This window comes from Balaenoptera borealis (assembly GCF_965194805.1).
Source record: "Balaenoptera borealis genome assembly, chromosome: 18".
Classification (NCBI taxonomy): Eukaryota; Metazoa; Chordata; class Mammalia; order Artiodactyla; family Balaenopteridae; genus Balaenoptera; species Balaenoptera borealis.
In genome coordinates this window covers 9567400-9585595 of record NC_138877.1, presented here as the reverse complement: position 1 = coordinate 9585595, position 18196 = coordinate 9567400, and the positions used below count along the sequence as shown (strand labels likewise).

At 41.8% G+C, this 18196-nt stretch overlaps 1 protein-coding gene across 2 annotated transcripts in view; it reads right to left on the bottom strand.

The window, feature by feature from the left end:
* Positions 1–18196, bottom strand: part of FRY (FRY microtubule binding protein) — a 329207-nt gene that overhangs the window by 252944 nt on the left and 58067 nt on the right. The window lies entirely within an intron of this gene.

Sequence of the window (18196 nt, the reverse complement as noted above, 5' to 3'; positions counted from 1 at the left end):
ATGCTGTCATTTTGAGGGGCACCCGTTCCCCCGCCCCCACGTGTGCGTCCGAAGGGGACGGTACGAACCGCTCAGGCTTGTTTACCGAATGCCAGGCTCCACAATGGACCTTCAAGCCTGTCTTTTCTACGAGCCACCGAGCCCAGGAAAGCTTATTTTTATTTGCTATCAAAAGATAAGAAGCAAAGCGTTATATTCCTTGCGGCACAATGGCTTTTTACTCCATGAAATCTTGATATCAGGTGTCCTGATTTCAGTTAGCTTTGTTTCATGTTATTATTTAGCTGGACTAGACGATTAAACGAGAACTTTAATCTTGACAGGCTACGTTTGAGTAGGTGGGATTTGGCTAAGCATCTCATCAACCATGAGTCCTTCCCCCTCCCCAGTACATTTACGACTAACATTTTCCAAAGGCGTTAATAAACTATATTAATAATTATTTCACCAAAAAAGTGAGCACCCCTCCCCCACTCAAAATCAACACACAAATAGGACTTTCCAGACGAACAGTTCATTTGAGAAATAGTAGGGAAAGAGTACACTTTTCCTAAGACTAAGAATTTTTAAAAATTCAACACTAAAGAGAACTTTTAGGACTATGTCCTGAAATGCCCTAAGACCCTATCAATACAATGAGCTTTTCAGACTCCTTATAGAAAAGGTAAGCACTCCACCACCAAGATTTCCAACTCCACTCACAGCACTTGCTTCTCATGAAGTCTCCTCAGATTGACTTCTGTTTCATGAGCTAATTTAGTTCTATCACCTGTACTTTGAATATATGGATTCCAGGTGAAACAGGACCCAAAGGATTTACCAAAATGTCTGTTACATCTGAAAACAAAAATATCCACGCCCACCTTTCTGGTGCCTCCCTCACTGTGGTTGGCAATGAATGAACAGGGAGGCTGCAGGGTGCCTTGGAGTTAATGAGCACAAAGCCTCTCAAAACTCATCAGAATTTCCTAGCTTTGAGACCTAGGGCAAGCTATTAACCTTGCTAAGCCTTAGTTTGCTCATCTGTAAAATGGGGATCCATAGTGGTACTGACCTCATTGAGTTGCTGGAAAGATTAAATGACATTATGAATGAAAGTGTTCAGCATACTGTCTTGCATACAGTAAATGCTTAATTAAATTTTAGCTATCTTGATATTTATTATGAACCCTTAGGGAGTCTAGAACTTTTAAATTTAGGTTAAATACATTTTTGTACCATTTAAGCTCTATCACCTTTGAACACCAATGGTAACTATGGGGATTGCAAGGTGGAGACATTTAAAACAGCTCAATAACCAAATGCTATTATATACTGTTACTCAAGCTGACAGAATTTTCTCTGTTGATTTTATAAAAGAGATCTTAACTGGCTTTTAAAAGTTTTCAATCCTACTACAAACATATTAATTTGCTGAGAATGTCACTCATATATGTTATTTCAAGAGGACGCTCTCATAAAATTTTAAATGCTATTTAGAAAAGAATGTGTTTAATGGCATCTAGTTTTCCCTGTGAAGAGTGAATCAGCAACTAAGCCCAGTTTCTGTCTGTTAGAAGCCGAAATCTTGTCCAGTGTAGGCTTTTTTTTTTCTTTTTTCTCATTCGAGTACCTTTAAAGAGAGCATATATTGTAAAAGGACAGAAAAGGCCTTTTGTTTTGTTGAAAGCCCTGCAAACCAAATAGCATGACACCTGCTGCAAGCTGGGATAAGACATATTTACCCTTTGGTTTCCTCTCTCTCTAGGTGGGTGGGGGAGGCTTATGAAAAATGTAGTCAGAATGGGCACCTGGACAGAGGTATTTAAAATACAAAATAAAATCTGAATTTGTCCCTGGCTTGTTATGAGACTTCAGTTGTCATTTAAGATGAACTAAAACTATTTCAGCTTTCATATCTGTAAAAAAGAGGGACCCTTCCTTAAGAATCTTAGGAGAACATGAATCTTTAGGCAAGGAATTAGGCAGAGATGTTGGAGGCTGAGAGAAAAGTAGCAGTAATACAGAAAAAGTGGGAGGCCTCAGGAAATGGTATCAAGGTAGGGGTGGGCGGGAGTTGGAAAGTGACCTGAGACAGTGATAACAATTAATGACACCATCTACATTTGTTGAAAAGTAATATTGTCCTGAAAATCCCTACTTTATCACATTTAAAGGTGCCCATTCTTACCCCAACCCTATGAAGTACTATTAATAGCCCCATTTTACAGATGAGAAAATGGAGGTTTAAAGAGGCATAAAGTAAGACCAAAGGTCAAAGTCATATGGCTGGTAAAATTGAGGTCCAGCAAATTTTAGAGCCTGAGTCATTTATTCTAAATTTTATTTATTTACTTTAACCACAAGCAAGGCCAGAATCATGCTTACCAACCTCTTTAGCGAAAGTTCAGGAAGAGGTGCTAAAACCCTTGTTATCACTAAAAGGAGTGCTGCAGGCCCCACTGGCTCTCCAGGACTACTCACTGCCTTCCTGTCTGGCTTTAGTCTGGAGGAGGAATTGTCCCCTGAGGGGCTGTAGCCCTACCTAAAAGGAACCCAGAGAAGAATGCCATGATTTTTCACATTAATTTGATTCATCCCACAGGTTGTGTTCTGTATAAGGGACGCCTGACCTGGGGTGGGAGTGGGGCGATTAAGGGTGGACATCTAGTCCAAACTCCACTCTCCAAGCTGTCAACGGGTGGTGATGAGCTGTGTCCACCCTGGTGTGGGACTGCATCTACCCAATACTCAACCCACAGGAAGGGGTGCCTATTTGTGATCAAGATACCTAATGGGCTGGGGATAGCCTGGGTGGTGCAGCAGGAACTAAGAAAACAAGAGTGTTTCAGGAAGGCAGAGGCCAAATGGTCACCCAGGTCCCAGGTTGCTGAATGGCAGTGGGATGAGGGTGGTAAAGGGCGCATGGATTGTATCTTACAATCCATGGCATTTACCCACATCCTACCTGGATTCCTATTATAACCATCTGTCCCATGTCCCCCCTCTGTTGTGTATCCCCCCCCACCTCTTAGCACATGGTAAGACCTCATGCAAAATACACACACTGAGTGAGTGAGTGAAAGAACTGACTTGTCATGCGTGCCTAGTGTTGGCTGTTGCCTGTGACAAAAACGTGCAACAGAAGTGCAATCAGTTTGTGCTCTAATTCATATTCAATTTTCCCTTTCTTAGCATTTTTGACAATTTTTTTGGAGACCGAAATGTGTGGTATTAAAAACAAATGTGAAAACAAAGCGAGGCAAACTATCTGGTTGCTTGCCAACATGGAGAGCCATTATCTAATGATTTTAAAGCATCTGAGTGAGTTGATTGGGTTAGGACTGGAATCCGCCCCCTTTCCCTGTGGATGGCTGCACGTGGCTACACACATGTAATTACTGTCACAGAGTGACATGTACATTCATGCACAGAATGTATGAGGCAGAGGAGAAATGTTTTACCAGCATCCTGAGGAAACAAAGGAAAATTGCTTAATGTAAGAAAAAAATTCCTGTATCAATTTTTGATCTGGACTTTCAAATTCCAAAACAGCACTAAATATATTATATCCCTACTAATATATATTGTTTCTTAATAAGAACAGTTCCAAGTCAAATTAAGCATCACCTGGATTGAGTTAGAAAGACAGCAGTTGAGATCAATGGAGACAATTGTGGAGAAAGGGTTTTGATTTTCTTTAAGCAGTAGAATAAGAGGCCTTTTAGAGATAACCTAAAGAACAAATGATTGACATAAATTACAAGCTGCTATTTTGGTCTATGCATAATTTGGGCTGATCTATCCTATGCTAAGAAATTAGAGAAAAAAATAGGAAGTGATGGCACACAACGCTCATTTCGTAAACACGGAATGCAATCATCATTCCCTTAAAATAATCCAACCCACGTATACAAATCTTCACAAAAATAGATTCCGCAAGTTTGGAAAACATTTACTCCATTACTATCCAGTACAAATAATTCTTTGAAATGAATTGAAAGACATTTAAATTTTTTGAATGTGACAGAACTTCATTAAAGCACAGCTTGTTGCTGCACAGATTCAGACATAAACAAGGAAAATCATGTCTCCTAAAATTGTTTTCATTAAAAAACAGCAGCAGAACCCATTTTTCTTCCCCACTCATCTCTCCTGGCCATGACAAAGGAACTGAACGTTGGTCTAGGGCAATGGGAAGCCCTAAAAGATTTAAGCAGGAGAAGAGGAGAGGACAAGCCTGAAGTCCGTCCCCTTGCTGCTCTCACAGGGAAGGCCTCCTTCCCTCATGAGCTCGTGTCACCCAGGGTGTTTGACAAGTTCAGAGTCAAGTTGAAAGATGGACACTTACTGAGCCCTCGATGTAAATGCGCTGTAACTAGAGGACCTGTACGGACAAAGCTGAACAAAGGGGTAGGTCTGCTGGTCATCTGTGGGGTGCCTTTCTGCAACGGGCACTGAGACACCAGGACAAGGAATTGGGACTAAAGTGTCCCTTAACTCAGGTCTCCACCCCAGCACCTTCCTAACTGGCGAACTGAAAACTGGGCTTCTCCCTCAACACTGTTCCAGACAAATGAATGGAGACTTTGAGAGCAAATATTCAAGGGATATTAATTAGAAGGGGAGCAATATAGGAGACCAGAGTCTTCAACACCTCGTGGTCTCAGTTTCCTTGTCTGAAAAATAGCGCTTATCTCACAGGTTCTTTTATAAGAATTAAATGAACGCACAGGAAGAAGACAACTGTTCAGTAGCAGATCTACAGCTAGCAATGAACCCAGAATACCCAGTGCAAAATGCCCCCTTCACTCCAGGGCCAGATTAGGGAAAGGGGGAGAGAGGAACCCTGCTCATCACAGAGGGTCCTCCCGGTCCAGCCACCCACCCCAGCTAGCTACCAGGGGAAGGCTGAAGTTCGCAAAGATAAAAGCCTAAACGTGCACGTACAAAAAAAAAAAAAGTATTTAATATTTTAGTGCTTCTAACTTCCGGTGCCCAGGGTTCTGGTTAGCTTAGTATCAGCTCAATATTTACCTAATTTATTCTTCCCATTAACCTCTCAAGGTAGGGCCTGCATGTTTGGATATTATTAACCTAGAGCCCAACCCAGGAGATGCTGTGGTTCATATATATTTTGCACGTATAAATATAAAGATTTGACCTCAATTTCTGCAGAGTAAATGCAAGGCACACTTAGTATTTAATACTGTTCTGACAGACGTGCATGTAAAGAGAAAATGTGGAAAGGTTTCTTCCACTTACCTTCATCACAAAGGTACTACTTTCCTACCCTATTTTCATATACCACCAGCAACCTGAAAAATTATTTACACTGAGATACAAACAGCTCCAATATAACTAGCTACAACAGCTAACAATTAATATATGATTATAAAATATTAAGTCCTTTCTGAAGAAGTAAAAAATGGCATTTGCTTCACATACTATTTACCAAAAATGCACAGATAATAAAGTAAAAAACAATTCTATTTATCTTAATCATCACTCTTCCCCAAACACTATTTGCCATCTAAATGAGAACTAAGAAAATGTTGGTTCTTCTCCATAGGAATGATAATTTAACAAGCCCAAAAGGAGCGTTTTCATAGTTACATTAAAATTTTTGAGATGTGGTAGGCTATTTCTATTACTGAGTGATAAAAATTAAGTACTTTTTAGGGCTAGAGCTAATATTCCCATTAATGGTCCTAATTTCATGCATAAAAATAAACATGAGAGTTTAAGTCATAAGGGTCAGATCAACTTTTGCTCAAAGGTACCATTTAATGTGTATAGTTATTGAAATCTATAAAATCAATGAAACTGGACAAAATTAGAAGTTTTGATTAGTTTTTTTTATACACTTACTAGTTAAATTTTACATACACTAAAATTTTTTTCCTTCTTCTAGGTATGATCACATGTTTATAGTTACCTACGAACAAAAGTTGAAGGACTGGGAATCAGGAAACTATTGTGCTCCTAATTTTGACCTTGATACTATGACCCTGGACAAGTTACTTTTCTACTGAACGAAGGATGCTGCTTCTTATCACCAAACTGCCTCATCTCTTGGGCAGGCCAGCCTTGGATTCTTCATACTATTGGGAGGAACCATGGCATGATGAAAGCAGAACACTGGGCAATAAATTAGTTTATGTAAGTCTTTGGCATTTATTATTTGAATTTTTTGGCAACAGAGTCACCTTCTCAATTATGTTTTGATAAAGCTAGTATCGAAGATATCCAATATAAAGCACACACTGGCTGACTAGTAGGAGAAGTTGACACAGGACCAAAAAATAATTGGGAATTAGAAAGAGATAAATTGATATGAAAATAATGGGAGTTGTCTACTGGGAAATTAATGAGCCAACGTCAAAGTGCTTTACTCAGGTCAGAGGAAAACTAGGAACTGTACAACTATACAATTCTATAGGAACTATACAACTGGACGCATCCTGTAAACCAGGGATAAACCATAGCTGAAGCCAGATCATCACCACTGAGATTAAGAATAGTTGAGCTAAGGAATTAAAGCCATATTGAATATCCCTTTGTTCGGAAATAATGCTTTAAAAACAAGTGTCTGCCTCACTGGGCATCACTGACTAAACCTTCAAAATCTTCAAAGTGACCATCTGTTCTTGGGGTCGTGTGGTTCGGACCCTCTGATTCCTACCTTTAGAAGACTGTGGTCTGAGCCCAGCAACGGTGAATCAGAGAAACACCTACATCGTATGCTTCTTCCAACAGACACAGTTCAAATGTAGTAGAAAATGTAACTGTGAAGGGGCAAGTATATTTTAGAGGATAGAGAAAATCTTTTGCAAGGCATGTTTTCAGAAAGGGTGGGGAAATCACCACCCTGCTTCGACCAGACAGGCAGTGCTTTGTGTAGGAGGGTGCGGCTGTTAGAAACCGGCTGAATGATGGAAGGGAGCAGCTTAACAGGCTGGTGGGGAGAGCAGCTCCAAATGCTTAGGAGCCAGAAGGGAGAACAATGATCTCTGCAGATGGTTGGGGTGGGTGAGGTCACTCTGAGAAGCCTAGGGAAACAGAGGTGGAAGGTCATGCTTCTGACCCTCGTGGTGTTACCTATGGAGAAACCCAAGCTCAGTCAGCCCCTCTCCCACCAAGTACTGCCACAGTGATCCACATCTGTGCTTGAGCTATTCCCTTCTCATCCATAAGATGCACGCGATACGCTACTATCTGCTGTCTACAGAAAGTTATTTCATGATCTCAGAGGAGATTCTGTAGATGAAAGGGCTTTGGATTCCCAGGGCACTAGTGTTAAGATGCTCAGGGCTCCATCAGTTTAAGGATCAGACAAACAAAAGGGTGGGATGTCCCTCCTCAGCCCTTTCCTCTTAAAGAAACACACTGTCACCTTCCCAGCTATTGAACGTAGCCTGCTGGACTTTTAGTTTAGGAACACACCAGGGTTGTCCCGCTATTTGAGCGGCCATTTCCAAACTCCAAGCATCTGCTGGTGGTTTGCTTGGGTCTTATCCAAATGCCACTTGAGTCTCTCTGGATAAATACAGGATGAGTGAGTGGCATCTGTAGTCTGCCTAGGACTCCACCCGACCTCAAAACTTATTTCCATCTTCTTCACTCTCCAAGGGAATATCCCTTGGAATTTCTTTTTCTCTTATTCTTTAAATTAAAAAAAGTTCACTTTGTCTATGAATTCTTATATCCTCACCTTTGTATATCACTCTCACGTATATAATTAAATTTTTTTGTTCATTAAGACAACAAGTAGCAGAAGAATAAGGAAAAGGGATATGGCTGTGGGGCTTCTGCTGGACTTCTGGGTAAGATACGGTGGCAGGGCATTTCTGAGAGTAAGAAATGTATTAGGAAGAAGGCTCAGTCTGGAATGAACATAGCAATACTCTTCCTCCGCTCTCTATCTACCCTTAGAGATGAGGAAATGGCAATTGATGGGGATCTGACAGCTAGGACATGGTGGAATAATGATAATAACAACAATGAAGATAATTGCTGGTTATGTGGTCAACCCAGGATTGGAGCTCAGGTCTGACACTAGGCCAGTGATGTCCACATATGCAATTTAAAATTTTCTAGTACCTACATTTATAATAACTAAAAATAAACAGGTTAGATTCAATTTAATATCTTTTATTTAACCCAATATACCCCCAATATTACCATTTCAACATGCAATAAGTATAAATTAGTGGAATTTTTTTTGCACTAAATATTTGAGACGTGTTGTGTATTTTACAGTGCGTCTCAGTTTGGACCAGCCACGACAGTCCACGTGCTCAGGAGCTGCATGCGGCCACTGGCTCTTACTGGGAGGACAGCTCTAGGGGCTTCTTAACTATTTCAGGGCATGAACCCCTTTGGCAAAGCCAATGGCTCCTTCTCAGAATGTGTTTACATGACTGAGACCAAAGACGTGGGATTATAAGGGAACCAGTTATTTTGAATTAGTGTTTCCATTTTTTCTAAATATATACCCAGGAGTGGAATTGATTGATCATATGGTAGCTCTAATTTTTTAAGGAACTTCCATACTGTTTTCCACAGTGGCTGTATCAATTTACATTCCCACCAGCAGTGTATGAGGAGGGGGAACCAGTTATTCTGAAATACAGTTATCAAATTATTTTAAAAATCAGATTAAAAAATCAAATTATTTTAAATTATGGTATTGTATGTATGCATTTCTTTAACAATGCACTAAACATAATCTAGAGACAAGCCTAAGAGTTATAATTTTTAAATGAAATAATGAACATAAACAATATTGAAATCTACCTAAAGTAACTGTAATGGGATGAAACTTATCTCTGATTTCAATTAGTAGTGAAGTCGTAGGTATTGCTAATACTAGGTTTTTTGCCTATATTCATAAATGAAGAAAATACAAAATTTCAGTTAGAGGTTAATGAGAAGTAAAATGTAATTTTTTCCCCATCTGCCCAAGGAGTGGACCTGTTTGTATCAGTCCTTCATTCTTTCTAAAAGAATTTCCTCTAACCCCTAGTCTCTACTGCTCCCAAACACCTCGCCTTCCAGGAAAGCTCACAGTTTCAGGTTCTCGAAGATGGTCATAAATTATCACTGCAGATTTGAGAAGCTTCTAATGCTTTTCTCCCAATTCTTTTTTTTTTTTCTAATACTTTTTTGGTCACACCACACAGCATGTGGGATCTTAGTTCCCCCACCAGGGATGGAACCCATGCCCCTTGCATTGGAAGCACAGAGTCTTAACCACTGGACTGCCAGGGAAGTCCCTCTTCCAATTCTCTTGATTCTATTTCTTTCTCTTCTTTTACCACTTGCTCTTTGTCATCCCATGGCACGCTGCAGTATCTTACTCTACTATGAAATATTCAAGTGATACATAAAGAACTGAACCATTCAATAAATGAAAATAACATGTACCACAGGACTTTCCCTAGAAACCATAGGTACAATACCCACCCAAAAATTCATTGCTTGACTATAGAATAACATCTAATTACAATCCTCACATTGTCAAGTACATGCAGTACAACTTATATTTGTATATGATCTAAATTGTCCATGTTTGAGAATATACTATATTAAAATGTCATTTTCATAAGGTAAATAAGCTCCCCCCCAAACCTGTGCATTGCTAAACTGATGAATGATAGCCTAAATTCTTTGACTATCCAAATGGAAAGGAGATATGTTATTACTTACATTTAGAATAGTACTCTTATCTTAACAGCTAAGATTTCATTTTGCTTTGAGTTGTGGAACTAATTTGGTGGATCAAAACCAGCCTATTTTTCTATTAAAATAGAATAGGAAGGACACATCAGGGTGCATCATGTAGTAATAAGGGTGAGCCCTATTTCATAAAACTTCTGTTTTTATATATATATGTATGACATATAAATATGTATGATATATACATATGTTATATAAATACATACACACATGTGAATGCTGGGTTGCAATGTAAAATATATTTCTCATTGTGCGTCTTAGTCAAAAAAGTTTAAAAAATTTTATACACTGCTGGCGAGAATGCAAAATGGTTCAGCTGCTGTGGAAAAGTTTAGGAGTTCCTCAGAAAGTTAAACGTAGAATTACCAAATGACCCCACAATTCCATTCTTGGTATATATCTCAAAGAAATGAAAACAGGGACTCAAACAAATAGTACACCCATGTTCATAGAAACACTATTCACAATTGCCAAAAGGGGGAAACAGCCCAAATGTCCATCAATGGATGAATGAATAAACAAATTGTCGTATATCCATATAATGGAATATTATTCAGCCATAAAAAGGAACGAAGTACTGACACATGCTACGTGGATAAGCCTTGAGAACATTATGCTAAGAGAACGAGGCCAGACACAAAAGGTCACATATCGTATGATTCTATTTATTAAAAACACCCAGAATAGGTAAATCCATAAAGACAGAATGCAGATTGGCTGTTGCCAAGGGAGCAGAGATGGGGGAATTGGGGAGAATCTGCTTAATGGTTAAGGGGTTTTACTTTGGAGCCATAGATAGAGGCAGTGGTTGCACACCATTGTGAATGTACTAAATGCCACTGAACTGTCACTTCAAAATGGTTAGTTTTATGTCAGGAAATTATTTAAAGAGGAAAAAAAAAGTTCGAGTGCCCTAGCCCTAGAAGGCTTGTCCCCAGGTCTACTTTTCCATTTGCCTGGGGACCACTTGCGGTGCTGCTACATCTCCACCTAGTGGTGAAGGAGATTCCTGTCTGGACTCGAGGGCTGAAGACTCCTGATTGCCAGGCAAGCCACCCTCACATCAGAGGGAGTGCAGCGTCTGAAGCAAGTCAAGGTCCTTACCCAGGCCTCTCCTTCATAAGTGTCCAGAGGATGTACAGTGATAACCTCTGGTCCCCTTGAGCTTCAGGCAGGGAAGAAGGACAGTTTCCAGTCCTGGCCCTGAAATATTTCTCAAGAAGTCAGGAATGTCTCTGGGATTTGTTTATCTGTCTATAAACTGGGGCCCACACTCCCTACAGCAGGATTACCATAAGGGTTCATACAGCATAAGGAATGCACCTAGCAGGTAAATGCTCACCAAGTGTTAGTTCCCTTCCTCATCCGTCATTATTTCTAAAGCTACTTGGTATGGACTTATGAACCCCAAACAAGAGCACTCATACCTCCAAGGGGGCTCCCCTGCTTCAGACTGTCATCCAGAAGAAAAACAGAGACTCTGGGTGCTTGGAGCAAAGAGACAGGGATCTGGAGAGTGCAAGCACAGGACACAGAGTGGAAACAACAAATACAAAGCCCAGAGGTGAAAGCAGCAGGGCCTGGTGAGTGCCAGGTGGCTAACAGAAATGGGAAGAGGGAAGGAAAGGAAAGATCTAGCAGACATTCTAGTTATTGCCATAAATGTTGCCTGAAAGTTCCTCATCATAAGAGAGAGGGGGTGTCGGGGGAGAGAAAGGCCAAAAAATACACAAGGCAAAGTATTTGAATATTTTTGCAAGTGGGCTTGCATGAAAGATTCCAACTTCATAACGTGTTCTATAAAAATGGGATGGAAGGCAGACTGAACTGTGAGATGTAGTTACAAAAAACAACCAGAAAAGACAGACACAAAATCATGTGCTTTTCAGATTACAAGGCCAAAGGGTATAAGCAACTTAAAGGGTAAAAGCAAGAACATGGAGGGGGGAGGATCATGAAATTAATTAGAAATAAAACAGGGAAGAAAAATTACCAGAGCAAAATGCACTGCTCCCATGGGAGAATATTCTGGATTCATAAGGAAATTACATAAAGTGGTGTAATTTGGCATTGGAAAACCACAGGAAACAAACTCAAAACACCTTCCTCATACACTTCTAAGAACGCTGACAGGATCAGTGGGACAGATGGTGAGGAGAAAAGAGCCCTGCCAGCAGGTACAGGGGACCAGGCTGCCCCGCCAGGGGTCATGGGGTAAGCAGGGCCCCCTCCTCTGCGGCTGTCATGTCTTGCATTTTCCCCTCCTGCCATCCCATTCGCAGGGACGACTTTGCCTCACAGGTGGCATCGGATGTGAAGGCCCCCATTTTTCTGCCACCAAATCCCCAATACCACCGTCCCGCATCTCCTGTTAGGATGGAGGAAACGCAGCTTCTGACCCGTCTCTGCCGCCTTGCTGGGACCTCACTCCTTCAGTTTCTTGTATCTTAACCTTCCTCTTTCTATGAGATCTTTCCTGTCTTTATTAAAACGCTGAATAAACCTCTCATCTGAAAAGCCAGCAACAGACAATACAAAACCCTTCCTTTTATTCCACATTTCCTTCCAATTTCTACCTTCTCTTCCCGACTTCCCCATCATAGCTTAGTGTCTTAGCGCGGCTGCTTTTACACCTGTCCCCCCATTTCCTCTTCAGTCTCCTGTGGCCACACTCCCGCTAAGGTAACCAGTAGCCTCCAGTGAGCCAGCAGACATTGCTTAGTCTTTAACTGAAGTGGCATCTCAGCAGCATTTGCTGCCCTGACCTCCACTCTTCTTCTCAAACTTTCCTGGTTTTGCAGCTCCTGCCCGGTTGGCCACACCTGTGTCTCCCGTCTCCCCTTCTCTCCCACCCCCGACTCTCTGGCCACCTCAGGGTCTAAGCAGCGCTGCTCCGCTGCCTACATGCTTTCTCTGTTCTCTTTGTTTGGCTAAATCCTGTTTGTCTTTCTGTCTAAGCATCATTTCTTCAGAGAAGCCTTCCCTTGACATACTGGTCTAAATCCAGACCTACTTTTAAAATTCCTCATTGCTACTTTTACTTTTTTTTTTTTAATAGCCCTTGTCACAATTTGTAGTTATGCTTTTATTGTGTAACTTTTTCCAATATTCTTTCCTCCCTCTTTGGACTATTAACTCCACTAGGGTAGATTCCATGTTCATTGTGTTCACCTTTTCAGGCCGGCACCCTGGGACCCCAGGTGAGCCCAATAAACAGCACACAGGAGGCCCTCGGTAAGTAATCACTGAATGAACAGCTACTGGGGTAAATGAATCATTAGAATTAACCAATGGCAGGGGGTCAAAGCACATTAGTGACTTTATCCTGGCGGCTCCAGGCCTTGAATCTCCCCCATGGAGAAGCTGTCCATAATTTTTCAGGCTCCCAGATATCTGTTTGAACAAACTCCCATTTTGGCCAAGAGGAGGAGTAAGCTGGCAGCCCAAAGAGGCGAAAAGCCAAGGAGAAAGTAAGCTGGAAGAAAGTAGTCTCAATTTTCTTGGTGTTTGATTTCTCATTTCCCTGCCACAATTTCCAACCGTGTCAGGTGTAGATGGGGCTCTTTCCTAGCAGTGTATTGTAAACCGAAAACTACAGAAACCATCATGTAGAAGAAGCAAAGCATGGGAGGGATGGGGAAGGGAAAACAAATAGAAACTCTGACGACAGAATCAAAGTCTGGTGAACCTGGAGGAGTGGGTCTTGTAAGTCATATAGTCAAATCCACTTATTATATGGAGGGAAAACCCAAGCCTAAGCTGGAAGGGACTCACCCCAGGTCTCCAGTGGTGGAAGAACTGAAATCCAGTGCTCTTTTACAAACCACCAAGTGCCTGTTAAGGTAGGAGGCCAGGTGTTCCTTCTGACATGATAAGGAGAGATTTCTCTGTGGAGCTGTCCCACACCCATCCTATTCAAAGCATCAAGACCAGAACATCTCTAATGAGATTTTGAAACTCTTTTTCTACTCAGGAATAGCAGGAGGTGTTAGAAAGTCCCAGACAGTTGTCTGACCTTGACTGACTTTTAATGTAACAACTTCAACCCTTATCCTCTCAAACAGTGCTGCGAGGAACCTGTTGATTTGATGATGATAGAGAATGCCCTGACGCGTGGCCAGTTAGGCTGGGAAAAGTCAATTTTATGGATTCAGCAGCACCTGATGAAACAACGCACCACCCTCTCCTCCTTACAGCCGAGTTTCTTAAACACACACACCCTTTCTGAATACCCTTCCTAATCCCTCTCGCTCTCCAATTTACATTTCCTGAATTATTTCTACGCTTCTGATCTTCCGCTGAGGTCTCCATCCATGTGTACCTTTTTACATTTTGTTGTCTGTCTCCACCTAGATACCATGCAAGTGCCTGAAATTCAACAGCTTTAAATCTGAACTCACCACTTCCCTTCCCCAGTTCCCACTGTCTCCTTTACTGCCTGAATGGCACCGCCATTTACTAAGTCACTCAAGTTAGAAAGCCAAGAACTCCATTCTTTCTCATCCCTCACATCCAAAGACTCAGCAAGCCCTGTCAATTCTCCCTCTTAAATATCTCTTGTATCTGTCTTCCCATCTTCATTACCACCACCATTGTCTTAACTCAGGTCCTGATGATTCCTTGCCGGGCTCAATGCCAACAGTCTTCTCATTGGTCTTGCAGTCCTGCCTACAGCTGCAGATTGTTCAATGGTCCTCTATCACTTTGGGGATAAAGCTCAACCTTTGGTTGTCATCCTAGACCCTTTCCTACTTCTCTAACTTCATGCAACCCTGTGCTTCAGCCAAAGGGAACTGTCCGCAGTCCAAACATCACTTCACCATACGGCTATGCTCTGCACTGTATATTCTCCTCTTTCCCTCTTTCTCAACTCTAACCCTCCCCCATGCTCCTCATTGGGCTCCAGTTGCACTTGTTACACAGTCTTGAGATTATTAGTTTATTTGTCTGCCTCCCACTAAACTGAGAGCTCCTTCAAAGAAGTGGAAGATCGTGCCCCTCATCTCTGAATTACCAGCCTCTAGCATGGTGCCTGGAACATCACAGATTCTATAAAACGCTTGCTGAAGTTTATTTTTGTGGGTGAGCCCACAAGCAACGGCTATGATAACATCCCTCTCAATACATTAAATATACAAAATGTACTCTTCGGTTGTGCATCTGTCAAGTGGTTTTCTGTAAAAATCCACAGACACAATAAAACGGAGAACAACTAATTGTTTCATACAAACCAAAGACTAAAAATCACATGCCTGTTTTTACTAAAATATCCAAGCAGAGAGATGTAATTCTAGAGATTAATTCTGATATATTCTGCCATTACCACAAAATTTCTTTAAGTGCATTTGTTCAGCCCTTAGAAACAACCAGGCTGATACAGGATGTGATCCATGAAATCTTATAATGCTCTGAAAACACTTGTCAAGGACAAGACTTAATTTTACTGGGACACACTTACCCAGCCGGTCATTCACAGAGAAGCAGCTCCAACCAAGAAGGACCACCACGGCTCACTGTGACGTTTTTTTTCCTGAGAAGATACCAATTAATTAGCGTACCTTCACATCACGTGAAGGTCCACCACACCACTGAATTTCACCAATGGAGAGACTGAAGCATTAAAATATTTAATAAAATATTAAATATTTAAATATTGGTTATGGCCAAAGAATGAGTCCAAACACTGTTCTTAAATTTGCAAACTTGCTCTCAGGACCAACTGAAGCTACATTGGTGCATTTCAGAGTCTAATTCTGAAGCAGGTAAAGTTTTATTCATTTGCTCTTCTGGTACCTCAAGTGTTCTGGCGTCCTCTGAGGTCACAGCCATGGCCCCGTTGGGCTGTCAGAACCACTCCCGCTAGACAAGCTGAGCTAGGCTCACCAGCACAGTATCACCTGCATGCGCTCTGCTCCCAACACAGGTCACCCCTCAGAATCTGACACATGGAAACACTTGGAAGCGTGAGAACTGTTATCTTTGTAACCGAAAAAAAAAAATTCCCAACATTTCTCAGGATGCATAGTACCCAGAAGCGGGCCAGCAGGAGGTCAGGGAAGGCTGACTGTGCGTGAAAAGAAGACTGGCCTCAGGAAGTAACCTCCCCCGCCCCTCAGGTTTTGCTTATAAAATTGTCTGCACCAATGGGATTGCGCCTGTGGTAGTTTAACACAGGTGTGCGGAATCCTGCCAAGAATCAGAGCTCTTATTTACATTTCTAACTACTTTGGCTCTTACCCAACTCCTGTGCCTTATTTGGAGGATGAAAAGGATAGCACCGGCAGAAGTGATTGCTAAGGGCAGACTGCATCACAGGCCACAAAGGGCTTTTTTAAAAATCAGGTAGATGAGTCTCACTCTCACATTTAAACATAAAAATGTATGTCTCAACTGCTCTCCTAATTTCATTAAACTTGTATATATGTAGATATACAGACATACATGTCTGTACACACACACACACACCTGGGATTACCTACTCAGCCAGTTAATAACATAGACTTAGTAGAACTAAAACACCCTTTTCTCACATACTTTTAGTTAGCAACAAGAACAACAGCAGTAACAAAACAGAGCAAGTCTAGTGAAGAATTGATCTAATTTTCTGTTACACTTTCTGAAACACCAGCAATGAAGAAGCACTAGGTCCACTCCGGCCACAGTGGCCTCCTTGCTGCTCCTCAAACAGGTCAAGCCCAGGGCCTTTGCACTTGCTCTTTCCTCTACCTGAACTCTCTCTATCCAGATGTCCACATGCCTTACTGCTTCTCTTTCTTCAAGTCTCTGCCTATCAGCAAAATCTGCCCTGACCACCACCATCTATAAGGTAAGATTTCATTCCCCCTGTCACTGTATCCTCCTTTCCTTCATTTATTTTATTCAAAGCATGTTTCACTTTCTAAAGAATACATATGTCCACATTCATAGTCTGTCTCCCATCCTCACTAGAATATAAGATCTGTGAGGGCAGGGGTTATGCCTGTTTTATTCCTGGCTGTAATGCTAGTAACCCAGAAGAATACAGGGACAAGATAGGTGCTCAAGGAATCCTGAAAGAATGAATAAATGAATGAATGAATTTTGTTGCAATTTAACTTACTCTGTGTATATCGTGGATTATAATGTGCCGATTCAATAAGCAAACTAATGTCAAATAATACCTACGTGAACAAATGCTTATTACCACAGTACCTCTCTGCTCAGGAAGCTTGACAAGCCGTAGTCCATGCTAAATTAAAGGTGAGGTTTGACTGTGTATGAAAACATTTCATTTTCTCTACTGCTCTCAGTATGCTACCACAGATGTGAAGGCAACATCACCTTGGGGTCGGTAGCCCGGTGATGGTCTAGGTTGACGCACCTGTTGGATGAACTGCTCAGTCCCCAATTCTCTGAATTTGATTGCACTCTCCCTACCCCAACCAGAAAGAGAGTCAGTCAGTTCAGGGGAGTGGCAGCCGAGCAATGTGGGGTACCTTTTACCCCAATGTTGGGTGTGCTGCCTGAGGACAAAGACAGAGGCTGTGTCTGTGGGGGAAACCAGGATGAACCAGAGCAGCACGTGCAGAACTGGTTGTTAAAATGCCAAGGATGGGCTTCCCTGGTGGCTCAGTGGTTAAGAATCCGCCTGCCAATGCAGGGGACACGGGTTCAAGCCCTGGGCCGGGAAGTTCCCACACGCCGCGGAGCAACGAAGCCCGTGCGCCAGAACTACTGAGCCTGCGCTCTAGAGCCCGTGAGCCACAACTACTGAAGCCCGCGCACCTAGAGCCCGTGCTCCGCAACAAGAGAAGCCACTGCAATGAGAAGCCCGTGCACCACAACGAAGAGTAGCCCCCGCTCGCCACAACTAGAGAATGTCCACACGCAGCAATGAAGACCCAACGCAGCCAAAAATAAATAAGTAAATAAATTTTTTAAAAAATGCCAAGGATGCCCAAGGTAAGAAGAGAGAGGGCACCATGGAGCTGGTCTGGGTGAGGGCTGGCCTTGGACCCACACTGCCTTGGACCCAGATTTCTGGAGTAGCCCCACATGGGCAGGTCAGGTCCATTTGAAAGAAGTTGATGGACATCACCTTTGAGCCTTGATACCATAAACATGGGCATTCTGTTTTGCAAATGGTGTTCTTTCTGTTTAAATTGAAAACAACTTTCATTTCCCCACATTATGAGTGAAACACTTTAAATGGACTTGACCTTTTAAGAATCATCAAACAGACAACTTCAAAGGCCTTTTGGGATAAATGTGACACAACCAGAGGAACATTTAAGGCTCAGGCTAGTGATACAGAAAAGCTAGCAGTGGGCAGCTTGATTCTTGTTAATATTTCTAATTAGAGTCCCACTTTATATATGATGGCTAGACCTTTAGTTATGTATAGCTGATGGATATTATTGTTAGTTCTATGACATTTTCCAGTGGTATTGTTCTGATCTGGGAGACGGGGAGGCACTGTATACAATAAATGACAGCC